At 40.9% G+C, this 14,505-nt stretch overlaps 1 protein-coding gene across 2 annotated transcripts in view; it reads left to right on the top strand.

Moving 5' to 3' along the window:
* Positions 1-4,280: 4,280 nt before the first annotated feature.
* CASP8 (caspase 8) overlaps positions 4,281-14,505 on the top strand; it is an 80,627-nt gene continuing 70,402 nt past the window's right edge. For both annotated transcript variants that reach the window (XM_057745727.1, XM_057745726.1), the window contains exon 1: positions 4,281-4,423. The gene's annotated coding sequence lies outside the window, so the exon portion shown is untranslated. The remainder of the gene's footprint in view (positions 4,424-14,505) is intronic.

Below are 14,505 nucleotides of genomic sequence, written 5' to 3'. Positions count from 1 at the left end.
TCCTTAGTATCCATCAATGCCCAATAACAGGCCAACAATTGTCCCTCAAAGGATGTGTACTTTCCAGCTGACTCCAGGAGCTATGTGTCCAAAAGCCCAACAGGCACCTATGACCTGTGACACTGTCCTTCTGCCCTAGGCTCCAATGTGCAAACAGGGACATTGCTGAGACCCGTAACTCAAATGGCAGATGTGGTTCTATGTGGCCCAGCGGAAGGACGGCCCAGGTGGCCTGTTGGAGGGTTTACCAGGCATCCTGTTTGTCAGAAGTCTCGCTCGAATGTAGTAGCCTTTCTGTTAAACTGATAGGTGGGTGACGTCAGGATCCCACATGGGGAATGTGAGTGAGCGAGTAGCTTAATAGTCCCTGGACCTTCTTTCTATTTGTTGGGGACAGAGAGGACCAAAAGCTTGGCAACTGTCTCCTCTGGAATGAGAAGCCACCCCTTCCCTGATTATGACCAGGGATTTCAGCTGGGTATTAGGACTCTGTGACGTGTCTGTGTTAATAGGCTAGTTGTGTTGCTGCACATGGACCAACAGGGGGTCCAGTCCTTGCTGGGTGGTGCCCTGGTCTGAGCCCACCAAGAGGAGACATTAGGGGCCTCCAGGAGCAGAGCTTTTCCACAGTGAGGATCTACCCGGCAGATGGCAGATAGCCCGGGAACTTAGGTAGCCTTGTGGAAGGGTGTTAAAGGTGTGTTAAACCCATTTCACATAGAGGAAAGCTGATCCTGATGATCAGGAGAGAAGGATGCTGAGAAAGGCATTTGCCACGTCAACTGTCACATACCAAGCTCCCTCGGCTTGGGCAGTAGCATCTGCGACAGTCACAGCATCAGGTACCGCCAGCACAAGGGCAGCACCACGGCGTTGAGCTCTCTGTAATCAATGGTAAGTTTCCAGGCTCCCGAAGTTTTGGGCACAAAGCGGACAGGACTGCTGAATAGAGTCTCACACAGCACTTTGTCTTCCTTGGGCTCAGCAGCGAAGGCAGTTATTTCCTTTTCTTCTCCAGGCAGCCAGTACTGTTTTGGGGATCCAGTAGCACTAAGCACTGGTAGTTAGGCAGGTTCCTGGTCTTCCACGCGCCCCAGTAAGATGACCGTAACTGCAGCAGCTCCCATCAGAGCTAGAGGGTGAAGGTGACTGGGGGTGCACATAGACACATCATTAATACTATGAACACATCCAGTGGTGGGGGCCATAATAAGGGGGGTTATAGGGACTTGAAGGGATCTAGCCATAGTCGGTTTTGGGCAGAGGTCCCCGCGGGGCTGGGGGGGCGGTGGTCTCAGCCTCCAGACTGGAGCATATCCTCTATTTGGTGCTCATCTTGGTGCCAGGGGTTGGAAGACCACAGTCACTGGCGCGTCAATATCTAAAAAGGCCCAAGAAGTGCAAATCTTCCCCCACCATTGAAATCTAAGCTCGGCATCTGGTCTCCAGTACCCGCTGGGGAAAGACAGACCTCAGGCTAACCCCCAGCCTTGTTTACTTTTGAGGTCTGGGTAAAAGACTCCAGGGCTCTCTGATTCATCTCTAGTTCAGCAGGAGGGGTGAAAAGAATAGCATCTGCATGAGTCATAGATCAGTCACTGTGCAGACCCAGCGACCTGCCAGTCAAGCCCCCCACGGCCTGGTACCTGCCCATGAGCTCCTTGGTGGGGAGCCCATCAATCTCCTCTTCTGAGACCTACTCATTGAGCACCTGGACTCAGAGATCTCTTGGGGAAAGGCCCTTGCCTGGTCGTCCAGGAGACCACTTTTGCCTCACACTTTCTGTTGATCTTCCTGTCATGCTATTTAGCGGTAGCCACTTCCTGCATGCCTTGGGATTTGTTAGTTAAGAACTGGACCTCGTGAGGAGATTTACTTGCGTTCAAGAGCCAGCAGGAAAGGCATCAACACACCTAGGATTCTGAGTCTGGTTCACAACGCCATCATCTACTGTCCACCATGTCTCAGTGTAGACCCAAGGGACCACCAGGATAGCCTGCCCCTGCTCTGGGTTTGGAGTGAAGCATGGGTCCCAGGCCGGTGCTGCTGGCCCAGGGGTTGGGGGGGGATTCCTCAGTGTCACCGCCCTGCACTCGAGTCAAGCACCGCTCCCCTGCTAGCTTTCTGCTTGGCCACTCTCTTCCCCGTCCTTCGGCTAGAGGGAGAACAGGTTTTTCTTTTCTTATTGTTGTTTTTCTTTATCTTGTTTTTTTAATCTATGCCTTTTGGCAGCTCTGTATTGTAGGCCTCTCTAGTGCCCAGTCTGGCATGTATGGGAGATGAAAAGAAAGCCCAGGGGACAAAACAGGGTGGCCTTCCTCAAATCTCCAGATCCCTCCCCAGTCTGCCTTCTTCTTGGCACCTCTGAGCGTCCTTGTGTGATCGTGGAATTATTTTCATGGTATTTAGTTGTACTTAGAGGGGAGGAGTCGTGAGGAGTGAATCTGTGCTATTATGTCTCAGAACCAAAAGTTTCCCTCTCATTTAAAAAAAATTTTAAAAAATTTTTATTTTATATTGGAGTGTAGTTGGTTTACAATGAATCTTGTGTTAGGTTCAGGTGTACAGCAAAGTTGATTCAGTTATACACATACTTATATCCATTCTTTTTCAAATTCTTTTCCCATTTAGGTTATTACGGAATTTTTTAAAATTAATTAATTTTTGGCTGTGTTGGGTCTTTGTTGCTGTGCACAGACTTTCTCTAGTTGTGGTGAGCAGGGGATACTCTTCATTGTGGTGAGTGGGCTTCTCATTGTGGTGGCTTCTCTTGTTGCAGAGCACGGGCTCTCTAGGTGCATGGGCTTCAGTAGTTGCAGCATGTGGGCTCAGTAGTTGTGGCTTGCAGGCCCTAGAGCTCGGGCTCAGTAGTTGTGGTGGACGGGCTTCGTTTCTCCGAGGCATGTGGGATCTTCCTGGCCCAGGGCTCGAAGGTGCTTCTTAATCTCAGCGCCATCAGGGAAGCCCTATCACAGAATACTGAGTAGCGTTCCCTGTGCTGTACAGTAGGTCCTTGTTGATTATCTATTTTAAATATAGTAGTGTGTGTATTTCAATCCCAGACCCCCAATTTATCCCTCCCCCCCAACCTTTTCCCTTTGGTAACCATGTTTGTTTTCTAAGTCTGTGAGTCGGTTTACGTTTTATAAATAAGTTCACTTATATCATTTTTTTAAGATTCTGCATATAAATGATATCATATGATATTTGTTTTTTTCTGACTTACTTCACTTAGTATGATAATCTGCAGGTCCATCCACGTTGCTGCAAATGGCATTATTTCATTCTTTTTAATGACTGAGTAATATTTCATTGTCTATATGCACCACATCTTCTTTATCCATTCCTCTGTCAATGGACATTTAGGTTGCCTCCGTGTCTTGGCTACTGTAAACGGTGCTGCAATGAACATTGGGGTGCATGTATCCTTTTGAACCATGGTTTTCTCCGGATATATGCCCAGGAGGGGGATTGCTGGATCATACGTTAGCTCCATTTTTAGTTTTTTAAGAAATCTCTATATTATTCTCTAGAGTGGCTGTACCAATTTACATTCCCACCAACAGTGTAGGAGGGTTCGCTTTTCCCCACACCCTCTCTAGCATTTATTGTTTGTAGACTTTTTGATGGTGGTTATTCTGACCGGTGTGAGGTGATACCACATTGTAGTTTTGATTTGCATTTCTCTAATAATTAGTGATGTTGAACATCAGTCTTTTCAGGTGCCTTTTGGCCATCGCCCCACCCCCAATTTTAATATAAGAAAAGATTCAAAGTGAATCACATTATGAGGGCTAGAACTTTTTCTGCTTCTTTCACTGCTTTATGCCAGAACAGTATCTGGCTCAAAATAGGGTTTCTCCCTCTCTGTCTGTCTGTCTCTGTCTGTCTGTCTGTCTGTCTGTCTGTCTCTCTCTCTCTCTCTCTCTATATATATATATAAGAATATGTATATATATATTTAAATGAATGAATGTCCTAACTAGAATCCTAGAAGAAAAATAGTTGAGACCCTGAATGAAAAAAAAAGAACATATTTAAACACACTTATGTGTTTAAACTGAAAGTGTTCTTAGAGATTGTCTCGCTTAACTCCCTCCTTCTGGAATGTAGAAATTGGACTGAGAGCTAAATTGACCAGCCCAGACTCCAGTTTGGGTACTTCACTTCCCCGGCATGTTCTCTCTCCTCTCTGCAACACGACCGGTCATGCAGCCAAGACCGGAAGAGGGTGTGTCTCATTTCCTGCTCACATCCTCACCGTCTGGCGATGGTTTGCTGAGTCTCTTCTACCCATGAAAATTCCAGAAGCTGTGTTCACAGGACTGCTAGCAGTATGTTCTTCATTTGACTTTCATTATATTTTTGAGGCGTTTCTTGGCGAGAACACATCCCAGAAAGAAGCACCTATATTGGCCTTCTGGTAAGATTTATTTGGAATTTTAGGAAGGAACCAATTTATTTCTAGAGTTGTCTAGGCTGGTGGCTCCAGGGACATCCAAGTGATACTTTCTTTTAACTGGATATATATACATTACAACTTTCTTCTGAGATCAGCCGAGAGCCCATGTGAGCTCTTGTAGCTTTCAGGCTGGAGATCCTTTCTCCTGGCTCTGTCCTTACCCCTCAGCTCTGCTTGCCCCCAGGGGTTGCTGGATTTCTTAGAATTCTCCTTGGCACAACCTATCAATGGATAGCTGCCTCAGTTTTTGAGGTGTGAAACACCCTACTTCCTTAGTCACGGTGATTAATTCTCTCTCTTTTCCCCCTGCTTAAATAACTCACAAGACAAAGAAAAATATCCAGAACAATGTAATAGGAAATATAAGGCAAGAAAATCATGGGGAAGTTGCCGAGTTGTATGAAGGTCCTGCTTCAGGGACTCCAGTGTATAACCAGCTGGTGCGCTGAGTGAATGTCCAGCTGGGTCTGCTGGGGGACACGGCTGACTGAAGTGGCCCGTGATGGATGATCCCAAGTGGCAACACCACCCGTTTCGGTTTTCGGCCTGAGTGTGTCTTTCCGTTAATACTCATTACAAAACAAGATGCAAAGTTTCCTTCAGAAAATCATTTGAAGGACTTCCACTTTGGAGGTGTTGACCTATGATATTGAGGGGGCTGGGATGCAGAGGAGGCGCCATTATGATGTCTAGTGGCAGCCCTGTGTGCATCTAGACATGCTGGTTTGCAAGGCCCCTGCTCACTAACCAGCACATCATAGAGATGCTCCATGTCGTAAGTTCTTCTGTTCTCTGCCTGCCTTTTTATTCTCTTAATGGCATCCTCTTCTGAACAGAAGCTCTTAATTCTAAAACAGTCCAGCTGACTTTTTCCTTCCCTGATGATTAGCACTTTTGGTTTCCTATTTGAGTCCAACACCATGAAGACATTCTCTTAGGGTTTCTTATAAAAGCTTTGTTGCTTTGCTTTTCATATTTAGATTTATGATTCTATAGATTTGAATTTTCTGTAGGTAGGAGATATTCATTTTTATATGGCTATCCAACTGATCTGTCATTGTTTATATAAAGACTGTTCTTTCTTCACTTCATTGCAGTGTCATCTTTATTTATTAATCAGGTGATATTATATGTGTGAGACTTTTTTTTAAGTAATAGACTTTATTTTTTTAGAATAGCTTAGGTTTACAGAAAAACTGAGCAAAAAGTAGAGAGCTCCCATATGTGTCTCCCCCATCCTTCCTCCCTCCACACATTTTCCTCTAACCAATAATGGTACATTATTGTTACTAACTAAAATCCATAGTTTACATTACGGTTCACCCTTTGGGTTGTACATATTCTATTGGCGTTGCCAAACACAAAATGTCGCATATCCACCATTACAGTGTCGTATAGAATAGTTTCACTGCCCTAAAAATCCCCTGTGCTCCATCTATTCACCCCCTCCCTCCCCTAACCTCTGGCAACCACTGATCTTTTTTACTGTCTCTCTAGTTTTACCTTTTCCAGAATGTCACATTGTTGAAATCATACAGCATGTAGTCTTTTCAGACTGGGCTTTTTCACGTAATAATATGCACTGAAGTTTCCTCCATGTCTTTTCATGGCTTGACAGTTTATTCCTTTTTATTGCTAAATAATATTCCATGGTATGGATGTACCACAGTTTGTTTATTCATCCACTTACTGAAGGACATCTTGGTTGCTTCCAAGTTTTGGCAATTGTGAATTATGAATAAAATTGCTATAAATATTCATATGCAGGTTTTTTTGTGTGTGGACATAAGTTTTCAACTCCTTTGAACAAATACCTACAAGCATGATTTCTGGACTGTAAGGCAAGAGTTTGTTTAGTTTTGGGAGAAGTTACCAAACTGTCTTCCAAAGTATTGGTACCATTTTTCATTCCCATCAGCAATGAGCAAGAGTTCCTGTTGCTTAACACTCGTCAGTATCTGGTGTTGCCAATGTTTTGGATTTTACTGATTCTATAAGGTATCTAGTGGTATCTCATTGTTGTTTTAATTTGCAATTCCCTAATGACATACAATGTTGGACATCTTTTCATATGTTTATTTGCCATCTGTGTATCTTTTTCAGTGAGGTGTCTTTTCAAATCTTTTGCCCACATTACAGTTGGGTTGTTATTTTCTAACTCTTCATTCTCTTTCAAAGAACAGAAGTTTTTAATTTTAATAAAGTCCAACTTGTCAATTATTTCTCTCATGGACTATGCTTTTGTTGTTCTATCTAAAATTTCATCACCAAGCCCAGGTCTTCTAGGTTTTTTTCTGTTACCTCCTAAAAATTTTAGAAATTTGCGTTTCAAATTTGCATATCTAAGATCCATTTTCTAAAACAAATTTATTTATTTATTTATTTATTTATTTATTGGTTGCATTGGGTCTTTGTTGCTGCACGTGGGCTTTCTCTTGTTGCAGAGATTAGGAGCTACTATTTGCTGTGGTGCGTGGGCTTCTCATTGTGGTGGCTTCTCTTGCTGTGGAGCACGGGCTCTAGGCACTCGGGCTTTAGTAGCTGTGGCACATGGCCTCCATAGTTGTGACTCGCAGGCTCTAGAATGCTGGCTTAGTAGTTGTGGCTCATGGGCTTAGTTGCTCCATGGCATGTGGGATCTTCTGGGTTCAGTGATCAAACTCGTGTCCCCTGCATTGGCAGGCGGATTCTTAACCACTGCGCCACCAGAGAAGTCCCTAAGATCTATTTTGAGTTAATTTTTGTGAAAGGTGTAAGGTCAGAACCTAGTTTTGTTTTTGATTTTTGCATCTGGATATCTGTTGTTCCAGTTTCCATTTGGTAAAGACTATCCTTTTTCCATTTGGTTGTCTTTGCTCCTCTGTCAATGATCAGTTGTCTATATTTGTGTCTCTATTTCTGGGCAGTTTATTCTGTTCCACTGGTCAATTATCTCAGCAATAACACACTGTCTACTGTAGCTTTATAGTAAATCTTGAAATTGGGTGATGCTGGTCTTCCAGTTTTGTTCTTCTCCAGTTCTGTGCTGACTATTCTGGGTCTTTTGCCTTTCCATTCAAATTTTAGAATCAGTTTGTAAAGATTCACAAAGTATCTTGTTGGGATTTTGATTGGGATTGTTTGAATCTATAGATCAAGTTAGAAAGAACTGACATCTTAACAAGGTTGAGTCTTCCTATTCATAAACATGGAATATCTCTCCATTTATTTAGATCTTTGATTTCTCTCATCAAGTTTTATGGTTTTATCATATAGTCTAATATATATATTTTAGATTTATACCTACGTGTTTCACTTTTTGATGCTAATGTGAATAGTGCACATTTTAAATTTCAAATTCCAGTTATTCTTTGTTGGTGTATAGGAAAGTGGTGAATGTTTGTATAGTAACCTGTATCCTACAGGTTAGTATAATTGCTTACTAGTTCCAGGAGTTTCTCTGAGATTTTTTTCACAGACAATCATGTCATCTGTGAACCAACATGGTTTTATTTTTTCCTTTCAAACCTGTATACCTTTTATTATCTTACTGCATTAGCTAGCACTTCCAGTATGATGTCAAAAAGGAGTTGTGAGAGGGAATATCCTTGCCTTTTTCCTATCTTAGGGGGAAATCATCTAGTTTCTCATCATTAAGTATGAAGTCAACTGTGGATTTTTTGTAGATGTTCTTTATCAGGCTGAGGAATTTCCCCCTATTCTTAGCATGATAAAAATTTTGATCATCCCCCCCAAAAATAATAAATAAGTAAATAAATAAATAAATAAATAAATAAAGAAGGGGCTTCCTAGGTGGCGCAGTGGTTAAGAAAGCGCCTGCCAACCCAGGGCACACGGGTTCGATCCCTGCTCAAGGAAGATCCCACTTAAAAAAAAAAAAAAAGAATTTTGATCATAAGTAGGTGGTGGATTTTGTCAAATGCTATTTCTGCACTTATTGATATAATCACACAATTTTTAAAAATCTTATTGATATGATACCTTACATTAATTGATTTTCAAATGTTGAACCAGCTTGCATACCTAGAATAAATCTCTGTTGGTCATGGTGTAGAAATCTTTATACACTGTTGGATTCTATTTGCTAATATTTTTTCAGGATTTTTGTATTCTGTGTTCATGAGAGATATTGGTCTGCAGTTTTACTTTGTTGTAATGTTTTTGTCTGGTTTTGCTAGTGGGTAATACCAACCTCATAAAATGAGTTAAAAAGTAGTCTCTCTGCTTCTACATCTGGAAGAGATCGAGAGAATTGATGTAATTGGTTCCTTCCTTAAATGTTTGGTAGAATTTGATGGTGAACCTGTCTGGACTTGGTGCTTTCTTTTTTTTAGCAAATTATTAATTATTGATTCAGTTTCTTTAAAGGAGATAAAGGTGGTAGATAAAATGGTGCTTAAAAAATAATAATAACACCAAAACCCCCAAATGAACTAGTATTTATTTTATTGCTTGGGCTGAACTCATTGGCCCACCAATAGAAAGTGCATTTATCTTTTTCCCTATCACTATTTTTGTTACCAAGTCCAAGCTCATTCTGCTTGCCCCACGGCAGTGCAAAGAATCGGAGAGGAGGTGTTGAGGCAAGGAATACAACTTTATTCACAAAGCCAGCAGAGAAGATGGCAGACTAGTGTCTCCAAAAAACCATTTTATCGGGGTCTGGATGTCAGTTTCTTTTTTAGAATCAGAGAGGGAGAGGCTGTGAGGAAGTAAAGTTAAAAAAGGTAGAATAGAGCGGGAGCGGTGTGGGGAAGTAAAGTAAAAAGGGTTGTCAGTCTTGTAAGACATCTCCTGGAATGACTAGCCTCTGGGAGGGGATGTGTTAATTTCTTTTTTTTCTGCAGCCTTTCACAGGTGGGCAGGGTTCTCTGAGGAAGGCCATTATGTGTGATTATAATAACAAAAGCAACGAAAAGCAAAGGTTAAAGTCAAAGAAACAGATCTAACATGGAGTCCGATATAGCTCTTCCCTGTTACAATTCCCCACTGTCAATGTCCATTCCACAATCTTTTGGAAAAAGGGATGACAACATTCTAACCGCTCCACCAAATGGATCTTTCTGGGAGTGTCTGCCATCGCTGTCAGTGTTTCACATGTTGAGATTTATCTTTTGTCCCACTTTGGAAGTGTCTACTTTCCACCTGCAGATTTAAAAATATTCACAACCTAAAGTTGAGAGTTATCAGGAATTTTGAGGGCTTCAAGCCCAGGAGGCTGCATCTCAAGTTAAGGAATGTAGTGTTTTTCTGTGTATGGAAAGATGCAAGAATCTGGGCTCACTGAAATCATTTTTTTCATCAGCTATCTGGGGCCAGTATGCTGTGCGTTCACATTCTGAGTTTCCTCAGGGCTCACCATGGGGAGTGGCTGCAGTCTGATGGCTGCTAGATGACCAGTATTCTCCTTCCTGAGTTTGCTCAGGGTTCACCAGCTCACGTTGGAGGGCTGCAGCTGCTGATGACTGATCCTCTCCTCTTGGTCAGGAATTTGATCAGTATTTGGGAGACCTTTCATGATCAAATTTTGTCCCACGCTGATGGGAGGCTCACACCAGATCAGGCGAAAATTCTTGACATGCCACGCCAGGTGCTCATTTTTGGATTAGGCCCTATTGATAATTAAAGAGTCTCTGGATCCTCTGTCTAATTGTGATCCAGGAGATATTTTCCCTTGTTGCTTCTTCCCATACCTAGAATCATCATATTACAATTATTTTATGTTATAAATGTCATCCATTTCCTTAAGATGTTTAGCCATAGAAGTTTTGTTGGAGGCCTGGTTACACATTGGGAGTTGCAAGAGACAACAATCATAAAATAGACTGGATATAAGTAATGCAGATAGTAACATTGACAAAGTCATAGTGCAACAGGGAGACAGGAAGCACAAACAATTTGGAAACAAAGAACAAATTAAAACAATGATTAGTAAAACTAGTTGTAATCTAGCTGCAATAAAATTTCAAATCCACAGGAGAGATGGCTGGAGACACCAAATTCTGGCAGGATCAGGTAGAGAAAAAATAAATGTTTTGTCTTTGCTTACAAAGGCATACTTTATCAACTTGTTGTAGGTCATATCATAAGAGAAAATATTTTCCCAAAAAACAAGGATTAAAGCCAGTATATTTCCCAAAGTCATAAAGTTATAAATAATATTTACCAGTTCATTCAGTCCCATGTAATTAATTCCCATTGATCTGGATGAAATAATCAGATTTCCTATTAGTTTTGTTATTTGTTACCCAGTCCAGTGATATTATCTAAAGTCTATCAGAAGCTTGTATTTGTTAAAAATTTCCTGTTTATCAGTCTTCTTGAAAATCTTCATTTTGTAAAAGCATCAGGACAAAACTTAAAATAGCATGGTTAAAGATTTGAGTACAATGCAACTAGCAGGAAACTTGGATATAACATTTTTAAATAACTAGTATTATGATTGATAACATATCAGGACATATCAGATGTTAGGGATTCCATATAAATTTTGGAGTAGCTATGCAAATGACATTTATCCATACATTATAACCTAAGGTTCATCTCCAATCACTTGACAATGTTTTTGAATTTAGCATACCAAATAAACTTAGTTTGACATCTCGCTCTGAGATGTCTCAGAGATGTTCTTTTGAAGTATCCCAGAGTCAGCTGGAGGCTAAAAACATTTAGTCAAATTTTGATATTTGGGAATTTTGTTGAAAACATCAAAAAGGTTTTAAAACACAACAGGATCATAGGTCACTGTGAAACAATACTTATTCATTTAACCACAGTCACAAAACGATTAAAAGAAAACAAATATGGATGACCTAAGGGCACAGAAACTCATATAATGTGTTATCGAACAAGAGCATTTTTAACACATCAAATTCCAGTCTTGTGTTAGCTTACTTAACAAAATCCATTTACTTAGTTAATTTCAACCTAAATTTAGTTAATCATGACCATGCACAAAACTTTCTCAGTAAAATGTAATTCCATTTCTCATACCTTCTTAACTGAAAACACACATTCTACCATACTGAAATGTTTTATTATTTCCAGCAGCTTTAATTATGTATTTAAATTAGAATCCCTGACTCTTAAAAACCTTAATTTCTAGTGAAAACCAAGAGACAAGCAACAGTTACTAAAATCTGAGGAAACTATTTTAAATGATTTTTTTTAACATAATTATTCTTATAGTTTACCTAAAAGCTCTTATTTCATTTACATTTTACTTTAAACTTTCATTATATCAAGTTAATTTTCTTGCTGACAAATTTGCAAGATATAATGAGATTTCATTTAACTTCTATTAAACCTAGGTGCAGTGAATGTACTATACTTAATGTTAATGTCTCTAATGACATGTCTATATTAATTAGATCAACAAATTTAAACATTAATACTAGTTATTAATTTAATACTGAGTATTTCCTGGTTCACATGAACCCAAAACTCAATTAGCTTAATTTCTCTTGTATTTGGAATTAATTGCTTTGTAAGTGCTTACTTGTCTTTAAGCCAGTTAAATAGAGCTCATTTACAGATTAACCTCAGCAATGTTATCCAAAGGCACATACAAACACACAAACAGAGACATCATAGTTCTCCTTTCAAAATTTCGGCCCTGAGTCAGGTACAGAATATAAAAACCCATCAGTTTACAAAAGGTTGGATTAAGATTGGGTTTTTGGCAGATGGAATAAATCAAGCTCAGTTGTCTAGATGGTTAAACTCTTTTTACTAATATTTATGGAAAACAAGTCAAATTCTAAATTACTGTAACTTCCTTTTCAAAATTTGCATTTTAAAAAGATGACAAAGATAAGGGTTTCTGAGAAGACCAGAGAGGACATTTGCATCTCAAAGATACAGGCAAGTTTCTCCTAGGATGACTTTGTTTCCCCTTGGTTGGTCTCTGAGCAGACAAAGCCACTCTAGTCATTTGGGTCTTTAACATATTTCTCTGAGTGCATACAGCTTTTTCAGCCATATCCCTATTATTGAAAACTGAACAAGCCAATTGGAACAAATCATTCATTAGAGTCTGAGGACCAGCAGTTGCTTTCTGAATTTTGCACCTGATGTCTGAGGCAGACTGGGCCATGAAATGCCTATCTAAAAGGGCCTGTACTTTGAGGGAGGAGAGATCCACATTTGTTTGGGATCTATGGCCCTGTAGGGTGAGGTCCCCTAGTTGGCCTTCTGGAGTCTGTAAGAATGAACGGTTTTGTACTTCTCCAGAAACTCCTGTGACCAGGATAGACTGAAATGTTTTCTGTGCCACCTTGGTGTTTACCAAGAATATGTGGCATTTGTATCTATTAGAAGGTGAATCAACTTGTTCCCCATTGTCAGTGTTACCTGGGGCTCCTGTGAGGAAATCAGAATTGGACACCTCAAGTCCAAAGGAGTCCTCTGGCCTCTTACAGGATATTGTGGCAAGGGAAATTTCCCTGCTGTAGAACTGGCTCCTGGTTCAAATTGGGTGTCCTGTTGGACCTTAGATAGTGAAACTAAACCAGGTCCCTGTGCTCCAGGGCTTAACATAGAAACTTCTATTTGATCCCCACGGGTAGGGGAAATGGGAGGCAGTGAACATGATGGCGGCATGGAGAGGGGGCAGTTGGAGCAACTGCTGGAGCAGCCTGCTCTGCCATTGGGAGAGCTGGATAGGCTGGAGGGAGGTTTAAGTTGTGAAACAACATGTCCCCACTCTCATTTTATCTCTCTTCCCTTGTAGAACAGCTTTCCCCCGGGGTTCCTTTTCAGACCACTGCACCATAAGATGGCAGTCCTCTGACTCTTTTCCTCCTGATGCAATAGTATAAACGTCCCTACGTATGGAATCTCATCTCTTTTCCCTGCTTTTTTGCAGAACACTTCTAACTGCAAGATTGTATAATAAGTGAGTGAGCCATTCAGGGCCCATTGTTCTTTTGATCCTAACATATATTAGGTCCACATCCTATTACAATAGTATATCATGCCTTTCTTAGTCATAGGCTCACGGCTATGTTTTGCCCGTTTATCTAATATACGCCTCAAAGGGCTCTCCTTCGGGATTGATGGAGTATTTCCCATTTTCATAAGTTTGATAACGCCAAAACACAGAAGACGTAAATTCCAACACAAAAGGCACAAAAAATTCTAGCATCGATGTACACAAAATCAAGACAAAACCAAGATGAAAACCAATGAGCCAGTTCCCAAATTGGGAAGACTTACCCTATGAAAACCAGCGAACTAGTTCCCAGTGATCCAGTTCCTCAAATCAGGTACAGTCCAACAACAATCCCCCATCCAACAGGGTACCCCAATCAAACAAACTGGCTTATCCTGTAAAGGAAAGGCCCAAACTGAGAGGCAAATATGTTCCCAGTGTGCACACTGAGGTGACTTACCCTACAAAATTGAGTCACTAGACTCTTAACACAAAAGGATGCACAAAACCAAAACAAGACCAAGACAAACAAACTGGTTACTGAGTTGGGTAGACTCACCCTACAAAATCCAGTCCATGCACTTGCAGAAGTTGGTCAGTTCCTTGCTTCAACTGCCAAGTGCTAGGGTAGCCAGTGCTGCTTCAGGGAATTTTGAAGGGAAGATCCTCAGGACAAATGGTTTTGGCAGTTGCTAGGGCCTTGCCCCAATATTCCCTGATTGGGGCCAGCTAGCCTCAAGCAGCAAGGCTCCTGGCTAGCTAAGCCAAATTTGTTACTCGGTCCAAGGTCATTCTGCTCACCTCACAACAGACCAACGAATTGGAGACGAGGTGTTGAGGCAAGGAATATAACTTTATTCAGAAGCCGGGAGACTGAGAAGATAGCAGACTTGTGTCTCTGAAAAAACCCCATTTGGTCTGGATGCCAGTTTCTTTTACAGAATCATAGAGAGTTGGGGAAATAAAGTAAAAAGGGTTATCAGTCTTGCAAAACATCTCCTGGAATGATTAGCCTCGGGAAAGGGATGTGTTTTAATTTCACAGGTGGGTAGGGTTCCGTGAGGCAGGCCATTGTGTATGATTAAAACAATGAAAAGCAAAGGTTAAAGTC

Source organism: Hippopotamus amphibius, chromosome 8 (assembly GCF_030028045.1).
Source record: "Hippopotamus amphibius kiboko isolate mHipAmp2 chromosome 8, mHipAmp2.hap2, whole genome shotgun sequence".
NCBI classification, from domain to species: domain Eukaryota; kingdom Metazoa; phylum Chordata; class Mammalia; order Artiodactyla; family Hippopotamidae; genus Hippopotamus; species Hippopotamus amphibius.
Note: the sequence above shows the minus strand (reverse complement) of the source record. Positions and strands in the feature narration are given on the sequence as shown.